At 42.8% G+C, this 12,977-nt stretch overlaps 2 non-coding genes across 2 annotated transcripts; both read right to left on the reverse strand.

Moving 5' to 3' along the window:
- Positions 1 to 6,884: 6,884 nt before the first annotated feature.
- Positions 6,885 to 6,991, reverse strand: LOC147927634 (small nucleolar RNA R71). The gene has a single exon (XR_015583181.1). It is a non-coding gene; the product is annotated as a small nucleolar RNA R71 (small nucleolar RNA).
- Positions 6,992 to 11,616: 4,625 nt separating this feature from the next.
- On the reverse strand, positions 11,617 to 11,723 carry LOC147927635 (small nucleolar RNA R71). Its single transcript, XR_015583108.1, has one exon. It is a non-coding gene; the product is annotated as a small nucleolar RNA R71 (small nucleolar RNA).
- Between the last annotated feature and the right edge of the window lie 1,254 nt (positions 11,724 to 12,977).

A 12,977-nucleotide genomic window follows, 5' to 3' on the forward strand; every position in this document is an offset into this window, starting at 1 on the left:
AACCCCTGCACAAATCTCTTGTAGTAACCTGCGAATCCAAGAAAACTCCTGATCTCTGTGGCATTCTGCAGTCTAGGCTAATCCCTGATAGTCTGAATCTTCTCTGGATCTACTGAAACCCCCTCAGCATAAACAATGTGACCTAGGAAGCCCATCTCACGCTGCCAAAAACTGCACTTGCTCAACTTAGCAAACAACTTCTGCTCCCGCAGCTTCTCTATAACTGCCCTCAAATGCACTGCATGCTCTTCAGGACTCTTAGAATAAACCAATATATCATCGATGAAAATGATGACAAACACATTCAGAAACTCCTGAAACACACTGTTCATCAATCTCATAAACGCTGCTGGCGCGTTAGTCAACCCGAAAGGCATAACCACAAACTCATAGTGCCCATACCTCGTCCTGAAAGCAGTCTTCCTCACATCTGCCTCATCTATCAGTATCTGATTATAACCCGACGCCTGATCTACCTTAGAGAACCAAGTAGCACCCCTTAACTGATCCAACAACTCATCGATCCTAGCAAGGGGGTACTTGTTCTTCACAGTGACCCGGTTCAAACCCCGATAATCTATACACAACCTGAAACTCCCATCCTTCTTCTTCACAAACAACATCGGCGCTCCCCACGGTGATACACTAGGACGGATGAATCCCTTACTCAACAAATCCTCTAGCTGCTTCTTCAGCTCTGCCATCTCTACTGGAGTCATTCTGTAAGGAGCCTTGGATAACGGTGTCGTCCCCGGTTCGAGTTCAATGGTAAAAGGATCCGACCGAGATGGTGGTAATCCCTGCAAAGACTCAAACACATCCTCAAACTCCTCCACTACTGGAATACCGCTAACCGTAGACTTCCCCACTGACTCTGGCATAGATATAGTATTCAGATAAGCCTCACGGCCCTTCTCGATCATCTTCCCAGCCTCAATGGCTGAGATCACGAGACTCCCCGAAGTAGGTCTAATACCATGAAAAACCAACTTCCCTCCTGAATGCTTGAACTCCACTCTACCCCAATAGCAATCCAAATGCACCCTATGCCGATGCAACCAATCCATACCGAGAATAACATCATATATCTCCACTGGACTGATAAGCAAATCCGCTGGCCACGACTCTCCTGCGATCTGAATATCAATTCCTCTAGCCCGTCCAATAACTCTCAGGAACTCACCTCCGACAACCCTGACAACTCCTGCAAGCTCTCGAGGATCCCCGCTGATCCCCGCACACTCTGCACACTCCGGAGTAATGAAGCTATAAGAAGCTCCAGAATCAAACATAACATGAGACTTAAACCCGCCCACCAACAAGGTCCCTACACAAACCTCATGTGTTGAGAACCTAACACTTTATCACAGGAAAACATAAAATCTGACCCTACTAAATTAACAAAGATTAAGTACCAGAAATTATACCTATGATCGCCTCGGCACTAGTTCCACCTGTCTCTACTGTCGTGTAAGCACGTGGCGTCTGCTCAATCCGTGCCACCTGCTGACCTCCAGGCTGCACCTGCTGCAACGCTGCCACTGCTGCCGGCTGCAACTTGAGACAAAAAGGTCTGATGTGCCATGTCTCCCTACAATGATAACATACACGAGCTCATGTCGTCGGAACACTCCTTTTGGGACAACTAGCAACCCTCTGATCCTTGCTCCCACAACTGAAGCAACCCGCACCACTCGGCTTCTGCGTAGCCTCCCACTTCCTCTTGGTTCCCTGAGCATGCCTACAGCCCCTGCTAGAACCACCCTGCTGCTTAGCCTTACTAGGCTGAACTTCTGGAGCTACCCCCACTGACTGTGCCCGGATATCCTCCTCAATCTCTGCTGCAGTCTCAACCAGCTCTGCACGCATAGCATCACTCCGCCTTCTACAGTGAACTCTCAACTCATCACGTAGAGCCCTCAAAAACCTCTTGATCTGAGCCTCCTCAGACTCCAAAGCCTGACCCCCCATAACAAAGAAGTTGACTGAACTCCAAGTCTAGCTCCCGTACTGACCATGTCCCCTGAGACAACTGAAGGAACTGCACCTCCAACCGATCCAATGCCTCTCTAGGAAAATACTTGCGGTTGAACTCCAAGACGAAGTCAGCCCAAGTCATCTCCCGCTGCACTCTCCTAGCAGCCACTGATCTCCACCACAACTCAGCATCACCACTCAAATAGTAGACCCCTATGTCCACCCAAAACTCCTCAAGACATCTCAGAATATGGAAGTTACGTTCCACACTCGTCCTCCACGCATCCGCAATAGTATGATCTGTACAACCCGAAAACCTCTCAGTGAATAGATCCTTCATCTCCTTGAGCATAGACAAATAACGTCTATGTGCTCCCACATCCACAACAACTGGCTGCCGCTCCTCCGCCACCACTGGTGGCACTACCTGAGCCTGAGCTGGTACCACTGGTGGTAACCGCTCTAACATCTGTGCTAGCATAGCCGCAAAGTCAGTACTAGGAACTCCACCCGCTGGGACTCCCACACCCGGAACCCGAGCATCATCGGCCACTGGAGCATCAACACCGCCCCCTCCTGCCACACTCACAGAATCCCCCGGAACACCCTACGACTTGCCAACACCCTCAGCTGTCACACTCTGGTCCTCGGTCTCACTAACCACTGGGACTCTGCCCCTACCACGACCACATCCGCGTCCACGACCTCGACCAGCCACAACATCCTCTCTAACCATCTGCACTACCATGAACAGAAGGCTAAGCAAACAATTTCTATTATAACAGAGAAACATAAACTCACCACGGAATCACACACTCGGCTCGAAGAGGATGTTCTAGGACTCCATGCCACACACAATTGACTAACTCACATAATCAATAAAGACATGCAATCCCAAACATCTACAACAGAAACCTAGTGAACCCAAACCTAGAACCGTAAGGGCTCTGAAACGACCGACCTTTTTTTTTTTGAAGATAATAAATAATAAATATTATACGATATAATAAAATAAACTACAACTAGTGGTCCCATATCCACTAGCCACCTAACCACAAACACATTCAACAGCGGAAATAACCAACCAATATTTAATAATAATCCAATAATAAAATATAACCATATTACAACATAATCAATATCCAAAAAACCAGGAATCATAGAACCAGCAACCTAGCAATGTTCTAATGACCCAACTCTAGCAACCTAGCAATACCAGACAACATAAAACCGAGTCCCTAGAACATCCTCCTCTTCATTGCCTTGATTCCACGATCACACTTTGCCTTTACCTGCACCACAAACACATATTGCAATGCATGAGTATTTTATAAACACTCAGTAAGGCAATCCTCCCATCTACTGGGCTATACACACAAGTAATAGAGACATCTCTAACCATCAAACAACATTCAACAATCAACAATAAAAAATCAGGACTCTGCATCGACTGATACCAACATGCATCGACCGACACCAGGTGGAGGTTGCGTCGACCGACTGATACCAACAATGCATTGTGATTGGATTTGATGATTTCACACCAAGGTATTTGAGGAGAGCTTTAATCCACATCAGTTCAGTAGTAAGTTTTCTCATGGCTTGATATTCTGCTTCGGCACTTGATAGTGATACCACTTTTTGTTTCTTGCTTTTCCATGTGACCAAGTTTCCTCCTAGAAATCTACAATAACCAATGGTGGAGCGACGGTCTTCACGATCTCCGGCGTAGTCAGCATCATTAGTGCTCTCATTGCGTCCAATCCAAATGCCTTGTCCTAGTGATCCCTTAACATATTCAAGAATCCGTTTCACCATGTTCCAATTACGCATTGTTGGTTTTTTCATATGCTGGCTCGCTTGATTTACTGCAAAAGAAATGTCAGGCCGTGTGATAGTAAGATATATGAGTTTACCTAGACGGCGGTATCGTGTGACATCTTTAAACATAACATCATCAAGCTCCTCCTTTCGGTTTGACTTGTAGTCTTCTTCTAGTGGTGTTACAACACCCTTTGATCCAAGTTTCCCTGCTTCATTTAAGAGATCAAGGGCATATTTTCTTTGCGATAAGAATAATCCTTCTTTGGAGTGATATACCTCTATCCCAAGAAAATATTTAAGTTCTCCTAGATTCTTAATATCAAAAACCGATTTGAGAAAAGCTTTGGTCTCTTGAATTTCTACTTTGTCATTCCCGAATATGATGATGTCATCAACATACATGAGAATGACTATGATACCTTTGTCACTTGGAAGTGTGAATAAAGTATGGTCTACCTCAGATTTTCTAAATCCTCTCCTAAGTAACTGATGTTCATATATTTTACCCTGTTTTCCCTTAGTTTATTCACATCTTTTGCATCTTTTGATATCCTTTTTGGCCATTATTGCATAGCTTTAGGACTAATCATGCATTAGAGTATAGTTGCATTGCATTTACATCTTTTTATGCATAAACAGGTGATTTTGGATCTTAAGGAGCATGGAAGCAATGCTGAGGAGAAGTGAAGCAATCATGAAGGGAAAGCAAGAGAGTTAAGGCTGAAGAACCAAGGTCTGGAGCCCCACTCGACCGCCCACTCGACCAGACACTCGACCGTGTGCAGAGAGGGACTCGACCGAGTAGAAGATGCACGAGAGAAGCCAACTCGACCGGTCACTCGACCGAGCACCGGGTCGAGTTGGCCGAGCCGCCTAACTATTTTGTCTTTTAGCATTTTTAGGGCTTCCACTACTTTTTTTATATAAGGGCTTGTACCCTGCAGCCACCAAAGAGTCCAGCTTTTTAGATAGTCAAAAACCTAGTTTTTATCCTTTTGGGAATTATTCCTTTTGCACTTTCATTTTCTTAGATCTTGTACCTTCTTTTGAAGGAGAAAACAAAGAATTCATGGATTTTGTTGGTTCCATAACTTTCAAGATATTAAGAATTCGTGTTTGATTTCTTCTTGAATATTGTAGATCTTTGTTTTATCTTTCATTTGATGCAAGTTTCAATATTTTCTGGGTTTATGACTTTGATGTTCATCATGTGTTCTTGTGAGTAGTTGCTTAGGATCTTGAGGATGGGTTAGGCTGGATTGTGTTTGAGGTTTGTTTGATTTGGTCAAGCTTGATTGTAGTAGACCTCTTCTAGGCTAGATGTTCTTAATGTTGATCCTATAACTGAGAGGGTAGGGTTTGATTTCAAGCATCTTAGTATCACACCAATGTTTAAAGAGCATAGATAAGGCTAGATCTAGAGTTTACCATTAGGCTTGCTAAGAGATTAGAGGTCTTTTTTAGTATTTGACATATTGCTTAATGCCTGCTTGTGTAAATTCTTTACTTTGTGAGAACAAGTCTAGAGATGCATGAATTTGATTGTTTCTTGCCAAGAGAGTGGATTAAACATGTCTGAGAAAATATTGTCTAGAGATTAGCTCAAGTTGTTTGAGATTTGTTGACCAAGTTAGATGACCTCAATCATTAGTCCAGCCCATGAATTCCTCCTCAAGACCTTCCTTGTTTATTTATTTCTTAGTCTAAATCCTGCTGCTTGCTTGTTGTTTGATTCGCTTTCATATTGCTCTGTTTTTCTTGTGTTGCTCTGTTTTTCGCGTTTGTCCAGCTCGACCCTGCACTTGATCTACACTCGATCAAGTGCTTGCTCGAATTTATCCCCAGAACTTTTGTTTATGCTTTGTAGTTGTCCTGTCTCAATTCCTGTCTCATTCTAGTTGCATTTCAACAGCATTCACTTAGTATCCTGTTCATTACTTGCTTTGCATTAGATCATTTCTTGCATTACCATAGTTTCTATTTCTGTTCTAGCTTCATAACTGTCATAATCATTTAGTTCTAGTAGCTTTTACATTCTGCACTTTACATTTCATCATAGGATTGTTAGTGACAAACATCCTTTGCATTTGGCTTGACTTAGACATATATGCACATCCTGATTGCTTGCAAACTCTCAGATTGGATTGACACCTCTTGTACTACAATTGCATAAGGGGAATTGAAACACCCTGCCATCTATTCATTCATATCTCACCATTCAATACATTCATCATATCACCACCCACAAACATATATGTGTTTCAATTTGGCGCTGTTGCCCATCTGAGTTTGTTTTGTGACATTTAGGATCATTATTAGTCTAAGATTCAGTTCGTTTATCCACTTGTGCAGTTACTGAACTCGAATCTTCTTTTGCTTGGCTGTCTTGAGTTTAAGGTACTAGCTCGACCACCCACTCGACCACCACTCGACCGAGTAGTGATCGAGCACCTGATCGAGTCAGAAGCCGTATACATATAGAAACCACTTCCCAGTCGATTCGACCACCCACTCGAGCCTGCGCTCGACCGTGTACCTGTTCGAGTCTGTACTCATGTTTGTTGATGCACACAAGGTCAAAGGGGAAAGAAAATCTTCAAAGGCCTATTGACAACATCCACAAGCTACAAAAGGGTTTGAGAGATAAGCAAAGAAGAGTAGTTCCAGAACAGCAAGAGGATCCAATCATCATGGAGCAACAAGATCCAGTTCTAAGACCAAGGAACATTGGTGCTGGAGATGTACCCAAAACACACAACCAGAGAGCTGGTATTGTGCCTCTAACTGTTGCCAACAATAACTTTGAGATCAAGAATGGATTGATCTCCATGATTCAAGCCAACAAGTTCCATGGGTTGCCAATGGAGGATCCCCTAGACCACCTTGATAAATTTGATAGAATATGTGGTCTCACAAAGATTAATGGAGTGAGTGAAGATGGATTCAAGTTAAGGCTATTCCCCTTCTCACTTGGAGAAAAGGCTCACCTTTGGGAGAAGACTCTTCCTACTCGAGTAATAACCACATGGTATGCTTGCAAGAAGGCTTTCTTGGCAAAATTCTTCTCCAATGCTAGGACTACTAGATTGTGGAATGAAATTTCTGGGTTTGCTCAAAGGAACAATGACAGCTTTTGTGAAGTTTGGGAGAGGTTTAAAGGATTCTAGACTCAGTGTCCTCACCATGGCTTCAACAATGAGTCCCTACTAAGTACTTTGTATAGAGGAGTGCTTCCCGAGATCAGAATGCTACTTGATACAGCTTCAAATGGCAACTTCCTCAACAAGAATGTGGAAGAAGGATGGGAATTGGTTGAGAATCTTGCTCAGTTAGATGGCAATTACAATGAGGACTATGACAGAACCATAAGGTCCACCTCCACTGATCAAGAGGACAAATACAAGAAGGATTTGAAGATGGTCAATGAGAAACTTGACAAGATCCTCCTTAGCCAACAAAAGTCCATTCACTTCATTGGTGAAGAAGAGGTTCATGTTCAAGAGGGGGAGAATGAATTTTTTGAGCTCTGTTATATGCAAAACCAGGGTGGATTCAAAAGATACAACCAAGGAGGGTTCAAGAACAACAACCTCTACTATAGAAGCACCAATGTAGCTAATCACAAGACCAAGTCTATCCACCTCAACAGCCTCAACAACAAAACAACTATGTCCCCAAACAACAGCATCAAGTGTTCCAGCCTCAGTTGTGTCCCCCACCAGGGTTTCAGACTAACCAAGGCCAAGAACAAGACTTAAGAGCCATGATGCAACAATTGTTGATTGGGCAAACACAAGGAAAGATTGAGGAAGCCAAACAGTTTGCTGAGTTGAATCAAAGGCTCACATCCTAGTATAATGACCTTAACATGAAGTTTGAAGGTCTCAACTCTAGAGTGAAGTTTATGGAGAGCAACATTGCCTCTACTTCAGCTCCTAAGCCCAACCAACTCCCTGGAAAAGCTGTTCAAAATCCAAGGGAGTTCACTACAAAAGCCATTCATATCTCTGATGAGGAAGTCACTGAGGAACAGTGATGTTCAAGATGGGGAGGATTGGTCAGTTATTGAAGCCCTGAGTGAAGTTTTTGAGAAGAAACCTGAATCCGACATTGCACTCGACCAAGAGCTCGAGTCAGCACTCGACCGAGTGCATGATCGAGTGGTCGATCGAGCTGAAGGATCAGAAGCTGTCAAGCCTGCTAAGTACATCCCTCCTGCTTACAAACCGGCTCTACCATTCCCACGACGTTTCAAAGCACATAAGATTAAGGGAAATCATTGAGATAAAGGAGATGATGGCCTTGCAACAAGATGAAGTGAAAGCTTTGAAGGAAGAAGTTGTGATTGAGAAACAAGAGGAAGTAATGGCAATAGAAAAGATTATCATTGCTTACTAAGAAGAAGAGAGAGGACCTGCCTTGGAACAGTATGAACTATATCCTCTCTATAGGGATTTTTTGCTTGATTTGTCAAAGAAGAAGGCTCAAGCTCAAGATGAGAAGGATCTTGAGGACCTTGGAGGAGTTATCATCCCAATTAAGCTTAAGGATCCAGGTCCATTCTATCTGCCTTGCACACTTAGCTATCTTTACTACAACCAGTGCCTATGTGACTTGGGAGCATCTATCAGTGTGATGCCTTACTCCATAGCACAAAAGCTTGGGCACACTGACTTCAAGTCCACCAACCTTCATGTATGCCTAGCTGATGGGTCAAACAGAGATGTGGTTGGCAAGTTGGAGAACATTCCAGTGAAGTTAGGGAAGGCAAGGATTCGTACTGATTTTGTGGTCCTAGAGATGGATAAGGAGCCTGAAGATCCTATCATTCTAGGAAGGCCATTCTTAGCCACTGTTGGAGCAGTTATTGATGTCAAGGAAGGTCTTGTGACCTTGAACATTGCTGAGGGTATAGCTATGAAGTTTAACATCTATAACCCAACCAACCTTCCTACCATTGATGATCAACCATTTACTATAAAGGACAAAGGTGGTCATGAAGGTTTAAGTGATAAGGCAACTCCAAAGGCTAAGCTCTCTCTTCAAGAGGATTCTGTGGAAAAGCTTAAGTGTTTAGTGCAAGATTTGACTGGTATGGTTAAGGATCTCCAAGTCAAGGTAAACAAGAGGTCTTTGAGGAAAGCAAGACCAAAGCTCAAAATCAAGAAAAAATATGGTTTGTGTGTTAAGGGTAAGGTGATCAAGGATCAACTTCACGGTGATCAAGAGTTTCCAGGGAGGATTTCATCACCTTGATGTTCATATAATTTACCATGTTTTCCCTTAGTTTATTCACATCTTTTGCATCTTTTGCAAACCATTTTCACCATTATTGCATAGCTTTAGGACTAATCATGCATTAGAGTATAGTTGCACTGCATTTGCATCTTTTCATGCATTATCAGGTGATTTTGGAGCTCAAGGAGCATGGAAACAATCCTGAGGAGAAGTGAAGCAATCTTGAAGGGAAAGCAAGAGAGTTAAGGCTGAAGAACCAAGCTCCGGAGTCCAGCTCGACCAAGCACACGACCGAGTGGGGAGATGGACTCGACCGAGTGGAGGATGCACGAGAGAAGCCAGCTCGACCATGCACTCGATCGAGCACAGGGTCGAGTTGACCGAGCCGTTGACTGTTTTGTCTTTTAGCATTTTTAGGGCTTCCACCTCCTCTACTATAAAAGGGCTTGTACCTGCAGCCACCAAAGAATCCAGCTTTTTAGAATAGTCAAAAACTAGTTTTTATCCTTTTTGGGATTATTCCTTTTGCATTTTTTCTTTTTATTTTTAGATCTTGTACTTTCTTAAGGAAAAAGCTAAATTCCTCAATATTGTTTGTTTCATAACTTTCTTCATATTGAGAATTCGAGTTTGATTCCTTCATCAATATTGTAGATCTTTGTTTCATCTTTCTAGTGATGCAATTTTCGTATTTTTTTGGATTTATGATTTTGTTGTTCATCATGTGTTCTTGTGAGTAGTGGCTTAGGATTTTGAGGATGGGTTAGGCTGGGCTGTGAATGAGGTTTGTTTGGCTTGATCAAGCTTGATTGTTGTAGATCTCTTCTAGGGTAGATGTTCTTAATGCTGATCCTATATCTGAGAGGGTAGGATCTGATTTCAAGCATCTTAGCATCACACCAATGTTTAAGAGGCATAGATAAGGCTAGATCTAGAGCTTACCTTCTTACTTGCTAAGAGATTAGAGGTTTTGTTTGGTATGAGACATATTTCTTAATGCCTGCTTGTGTAGAATCTTTACTTTGTGAGAACAAGTCTAGAAGATGCATAGGTTTGATTGTTTCTTGACCATGAGAGTGGGAGAAACTTGTCTTAGATACATATGTCTAGAGATTAGCTCATGTTGTTTGAGGTTTGTTGATCAAGTTAGATAGCCTCAATCATTAGTCCAGCCCATGAATCCCTCCTCAAGTCCTTCCTTGTTTATTGATTTTACAGTCTTAATTCTGTTGCTTGCTTGTAGTTTGATTCGTCTTTGCATTACTCTGTTTTTATCTCATTGCACTGTTTCTGCGTTTAGACCAGCTCGACCACCCACTCGACCTACACTCGGTTGAGTGCTTGCTCGAGTTCTTCCCCAGAACTTTGTGTTTATGATTTATGATTGTCTTGTCTTACATTCTATCTGCATTCCTGTTGCATTTACTTATTGTCTTGTTCATTACTAGCTTGCATTAGTTAAGTTCTTGCATATTAGTAGTTTCTATTTCTGTTCTAGGTTCATAATCATTCTATTTCTTTTCCTTTCAGCATCTAGTTCTTATAGTTTACTTTCTGCATTTTACATTTTCATCATAGGATTGTTAGTGACAAACATCCTTTCATATTGGCTTGACTTAGGCATAATATACACATCCTTAGTGATCACAACACTCAGATTGGATTGACACCTCTTATACTGCAACTGCATAAGGGGAATTGAAACACCCATCCATCCATTCATTCGTCATTGCATTCACCACACTTCCATCTTCCATCCACCAAATATTCATGTTTCAATTTGGCGCTGTTGCCTATCTTAGTTTGTTTTGTGACATTTAGGATCATAAAAGTCTAAGATTGAGTTTGTTTATAACTTTGAATCTTCTGTTGCTGGGTTGAAGTTGCATTTCAGGTACCACTCGACCAGTCACTCGACAACCACTCGACCGAGTCGTGATCGAGCACTTGCTCGAGCCAGACGCTGGATCTCTATAACCATCAGTTTCCAATCGACTTGATCACCTACTTGAGCCTGTGCTCAGTTGTGTGCCTGTCTAAAATCGTTTGTGTTTGTTGATGCACACAAGGTCTAAAGGAAAAGACAATCTCCATAGGCATATTGACAACATCCGCAAGTTGACAAAGAGTTTGGGAACTAAGTAAAGGAGAGTTGTTCAGGAACAACAAGAGGTTATAGTAGCTATGGATCAGCAGGATCAGGTTCCAAGACCAAGGAACATTGGTGCTGGAGATGCACCCAACACTCACAACCAAAGAGCTGGAATTGTGCCTCCAACTGTTGCCAACAACAACTTTGAGATCAAGAGTGGATTGATCTCAATGATTCAGGCCAATAAATTCAAGGGATTGCCAATGGAGGATCCACTTGATCACCTTGATGAGTTTGATAGGATCTGCAGCCTAACAAGGATCAATGGTGTGAGTGAAGATGGCTTTAAGCTAAGGTTGTTCCCTTTCTCACTTAGGGACAAGGCTCACTTATGGGAAAAGACTCTCCCTACTGGTGCAATCACTACTTGGGATGCATGTAAGAAGGCTTTCTTGGCCAAGTTCTTTTCTAATGCTAGGACAGCAAGGCTGAGGAATGAGATCTCTGGATTTGCTCAAAGGAACAATGATAGCTTTTGTGAAGCTTGGGAAAGATTCAAGGGATTCCAAACTCAGTGCCCTCACCATGGTTTCAGTGTGGAGTCTTTGTTGAGCACATTGTATAGAGGAGTTCTTCCCAAGTTCAAAATGCTTCTTGATACAGCCTCCAATGGAAACTTCCTCAACAAGAATGTGGTAGAAGGCTGGGAGTTAGTTGAGAATCTTGCACAGTCTGATCGGAACTACAATGAGGACTATGACAGAACCGTAAGGTCATCATCAACTGATCAAGAGGACAAGTACAAGAAGGATCTAAAAATGGTGAATGAAAAGCTTGATAGGATCTTGCTAAGCCAACAAAAGTCCATTCACTTTTTTGGTGAAGAGGAGCTTCCAGTTCAAGAGGGGAAGAATGAGTTTGCTGAGTTGTGCTATATGCAAAACCAGGAAGGATTCAAAGGCTACAATCAAGGAGGGTTCAAGAACAACAACCACTCTTATAGGAGTACCAATGTAGCTAATCCTCAAAACCAAGCCTACCCACCTCAACAGCCTCAACAGCAGAATCACTATGTCCCCAAACAACAGCATCAAGTGTTCCAGCCCCAGTTGTGTCCCCCACCAGGGTTTCAGACTAACCAAGGCCAGGAACAAGACCTTAGAGCCATGGTGCAACAGCTGTTGATTGGTCAAACAAAAGGGAAGATTGAGGAAGCAAAACAGTTTGCTGAGTTGAATCGAAGGCTCACATCTCAATACAATGATCTGAATATGAAGTTTGAGGGTCTGAATTCCAGAGTTAAGTACATGGAGAGTAACATAGCCTCCACTTCAGCTCCAAAACCCAACCAACTCCCTGGTAAAGCTGTTCAAAATCCAATGGAGTTCACAGCCAAAGCCATTCAAGTTCATGAGGAAGAAGTCACTGAGGACAGTGAAGTCCAAGTTTGGGGGAATTCATTAGTTACTGAAGCCCCAAGTGATGTTTGTGCAAAGCAATTGGAGCTCACACCTGAGCTCTACCACGGACTCGAGCAGCCACTCGACCGAGTGCATGCTCGAGTGGCCGATCGAGTGGCTGAATCAGAAGCTGTTAAACCTGCCAAGTATATTCCTCCTGCCTACAAGCCTCCACTACCTTTTCTTGGGCGTTTCAAAGCATAGAAGATTAAGGAATTAAGGGAGATCATTGAGAAAAAGGCAATGTTGGCTAAGCAACAAGAGGAAGAAATGGTTTTGAAAGAAGAAGCTGTGGTTGAGAAAAAGGAAGAAGTGTTGGCTATACAAGAGATCACCATTGCTTACCAAGAAGAGGAAAGAGGACCTGCCTTGGAACAGTATGAGCC

Source organism: Camelina sativa, chromosome 15 (genome assembly GCF_030686135.1).
Source record: "Camelina sativa cultivar CO46 ecotype springtype chromosome 15, ASM3068613v1".
NCBI classification, from domain to species: Eukaryota; Viridiplantae; Streptophyta; class Magnoliopsida; order Brassicales; family Brassicaceae; genus Camelina; species Camelina sativa.